The sequence below is a fragment of the Myotis davidii genome, unplaced genomic scaffold (assembly GCF_000327345.1).
Source record: "Myotis davidii unplaced genomic scaffold, ASM32734v1 scaffold750, whole genome shotgun sequence".
Lineage (NCBI taxonomy): Eukaryota > Metazoa > Chordata > Mammalia > Chiroptera > Vespertilionidae > Myotis > Myotis davidii.
This window is the reverse complement of record NW_006282814.1, coordinates 1,101,872-1,105,270: the sequence shown is the minus strand read 5'-3', so window position 1 is coordinate 1,105,270 and position 3,399 is coordinate 1,101,872.

The window sequence follows — 3,399 nt, the reverse complement described above, 5'->3', positions numbered from 1 at the left end:
GGGGGGGGGGCGGTGGGGGGAGATCACCTGGGGCCTGTGGTCTGCTAGTGAGCAGGTCTAGTTTGCTGACAACCAGGGGGAGGCATGGTGGCCCTGTGCCCCTCCGACACATGCTGGGGTGGAGGTGAGCCCTTCTTTGGAGGCGCACCCTGTTTCTGGGAGGTCTTCCTGCTCATATCTGGCCGGGCCTTGTGTGGGTCTCTCTGGTGCTGACCAAGTCCACATGGATTGCAGCCCGGCCCCTCCCTGGCGTCTGTCCTGCCACGGTGCTCTCCCCTGTGGTATCTACGTGGTTCCTTCAAGGGCAGGACCAGCCCAGCTCCCTGCTGTCCCTGGCAACATCCAGCCAGCCTCCCCAGGTGCAGTCTGACCATCTCACTCTGCCCATGGGCCTCAGAGGAAGGAACGTGGTCCCCGGGCAGCTCCTGGTGCCGCCCAGAGTCAGTCTCATGGCTCAAGGGGACCCGAGACACCAGAAGATGGAAACCTCAGAGGCAGTGCCCGCCTGAACTCGCCTCATCTCCCTGCTGCATAGCTCTCCGGGGCCCGCCCCCTGCTCGGGTGTCTTGCAGTGTGGTTCCAGCAGCCCATCTGCTGGACCTGGGGGCTCACTGGGAGCAGAATGGCCCTGAATTCCCAAAAGCCTTTGTGGGTGAACGTTAATGAGGCTGCCACTGCCAGAGTCAGGTTCAGCTTGCTCACATTTCTTCTGAAAGCCAGGGAGCTGCCCTCCGGGTGTGGAAATGCCCGGAAGGACAGGGCAGGCCTTGGGGCCAGTAGCACGTCTCTGAAAAGTGGGAGGAGTGGGCCGAGTGCGGCTCTGGCTTAGGCTGAAGAGCCCTCTTGACGTCAGAACGTAGCCGGCTCCTGCAGGGAACTTTGACAAGGTCAAATGCCGACCTCGGAATCCTGGAGGGAGACTGTCCTCTTTCCCAGCCCTCGTGCAGCAGACAGGAACCCCAGCCCTGCGCGTGGCTGTGGTGGAGACAGAGCGCGCCGGGGCGGCAGGGACTGACTGGTCAGGAGGCAGGTTTGGGGCTTCAGTGAAGGTGCCCTGGCATTCTGTTACTCACCCAACACATTGTGTGAGCCACCTGCATGCCAGGCGCTGTGCTGGAAGCCACAGACACGTGGTCCTCGCAGGGGCGGCCTCAGGGGTGGAGTGTCATGCACGTGTCAGGAGGTCACAGAAGTTGACACGCGTGATCAACAAATCCACGTGGTGCCAACTCCACATCCTGGTGCAGGGATCTTGCACCGAGAGCCGGGTGACTGAGATCATGGCCTGCATGCGGGGTGCCCCAAGTAGGGTCACCAGGTGGCGGGAGGTTTCTCTGGAACTGGAGGGAACAAAGCAGAAACAGGGCCCCGCCCAGAGCAGCACAGGGCTTTGTTGTGGAAGATAAAGAGAAGGAGCAGGAAGAAGCCAGGGCGTGGCAGCAGGTCTGCGCAGCGCCCACAGTGGCTCTCCTCTCCCGGAGGCCCGAGGACCCACCATGAAAGCCGCACCGGCACCGCCATCGGGTCCCCATTCTCAGGGAGGCACCTCCCTGGTAAGTGCCCGAGGGCAGTGCCGCTCACTCAGGGGGCCCGCAGGCAGCCCTCCGGGCAGTGGCAGACCCCTTTCCTCACAGGGCTCCTTGAGGTGTGGCTCAGTCCCTCGCAGGAGGAAGGCCAGGCTGCAGGTGGACTTGGGGTGCATGCGGTGCAGGCCAGGCCTCCGCTGTGCCCCCACCCAGCCCTCACCTGCATACTCCTAGGCTCCTCCTCTCCCGGGGGAGCGTCCCACGGGGCCTGCCATGTGGAACCCCTCAGAGCTGCCCTCAGTGACTGGGAGCTGGTGTTGGCGGAAAAGTACCTTCTTCTCTGGCCCCTGCGTGGATGACCCAGGGCGTGTCTGCGTGGCTCCCAGAGCTCCCAGCAGACGAGCTCAGCTGCCCGCGGTGGGACTTGCTGGACACCATGCCCTCGCTGGCTTCCTCCGTCCCTGCCTCACCTGCCCCACCGTCGCGCCCAGCTCGCCCCAACAACAGCAGCCATTGTGTGTCGGCCGCCCAGGCGGCCGCTGGAGGACCAGTCTGAGCAGGACCCTGAGGTCAGTGAGTGGCACCCCTCCTGGGATGAGAATGCCACAGCACAGGGCCTCCGGATCCTGGCACTCACCTCCTGCCCAGACACTCAGCAACGCCCAGGCCTCTCGTGCCCACTGCCTGGTGGTCCCTGGAGATCCCAGCTGACTTGGGAGTGGAGGTGCCCAGGATGGCCTTTCCGTCTCCAGGCCAGTCCCCTGGGTGCCTCTCTCCCCCGCAGACTGGGTGAGGGTGAGTTGGAGGGTATTTCCTTCTAGTGGCAGCTGCATCCATGGCCACCGCTGGAGAGATCCTTTGAGGGTCCCCTTTCTTCCCACCCTTTGCCTTGGGGGCTGGTGTAGGTTCCACACCAGCTGGAGGGTCTTGGGAGCCAGTGGGCTGGTTGGTAGCCAGGGTGCTCCCCGTTAGGAGTTGAATTATGCTTCCCCCCCCCCCCCCAAAAAAAAGAGATGTGTTGCTGCCTTAGCCCTGGTACCTGTGATGTGACTTTGTTGGAAGCGGGCTCTTAGCAGATGTGATCAAGCCAAGGTTCTAATCCGATCCGACCAGAGTCCTCATAGAAGGAAAAGAACAGCACAGGAAGACGGCAGGGCGAGAGGAGAGGCAGGACAGGAGTGACGCATCGACAAGCCAAGGGGCGCCAAGGCCTGTTGGCCCCATGAGAGACGGACAGGCCAGGACGCAGAGCACCCAGAGTCTGGGAGGCACACCCTGCTGGCACCTTCACTTCCGACTTCTCACCTCCAGACGGAGAGACACCCCTCCGCCGGGGTGCCGTGGGTGGCCCTGTCCCGCAGCCCAGCCCAGTCCAGGAAAGCGGCACCTGCGATTGCGGCGTCCTCGCGCTCAGGCCGTGGGCTGCCTGGTGTCAGGGTCACCAGCGCTTCTCTTCCGGAGCTCAGCGAGTCGCCAGGACAGATGGACACCCCGCGGGGAGCTCCAGTCAGTGCAGCATGGCCGTTTGCATGACTCAGCGAATCCTCGTGATCACCCGCAGCCCAGCCCAGTCCAGGAAAGCGGCACCTGCGATTGCGGCGTCCTCGCGCTCAGGCCGTGGGCTGCCTGGTGTCAGGGTCACCAGCGCTTCTCTTCCGGAGCTCAGCGAGTCGCCAGGACAGATGGACACCCCGCGGGGAGCTCCAGTCAGTGCAGCATGGCCGTTTGCATGACTCAGCGAATCCTCGTGATCACCCAGCTGTTGTGCCCAGATTTCAAGGTTCCCAAGAGCCCACCAGGGAGCCAGCGAGTCCGATGCAAAACCAAAGAGTCATTTATTTCAAACCTAGGTTTGGCTCCCCTGCCACACTCA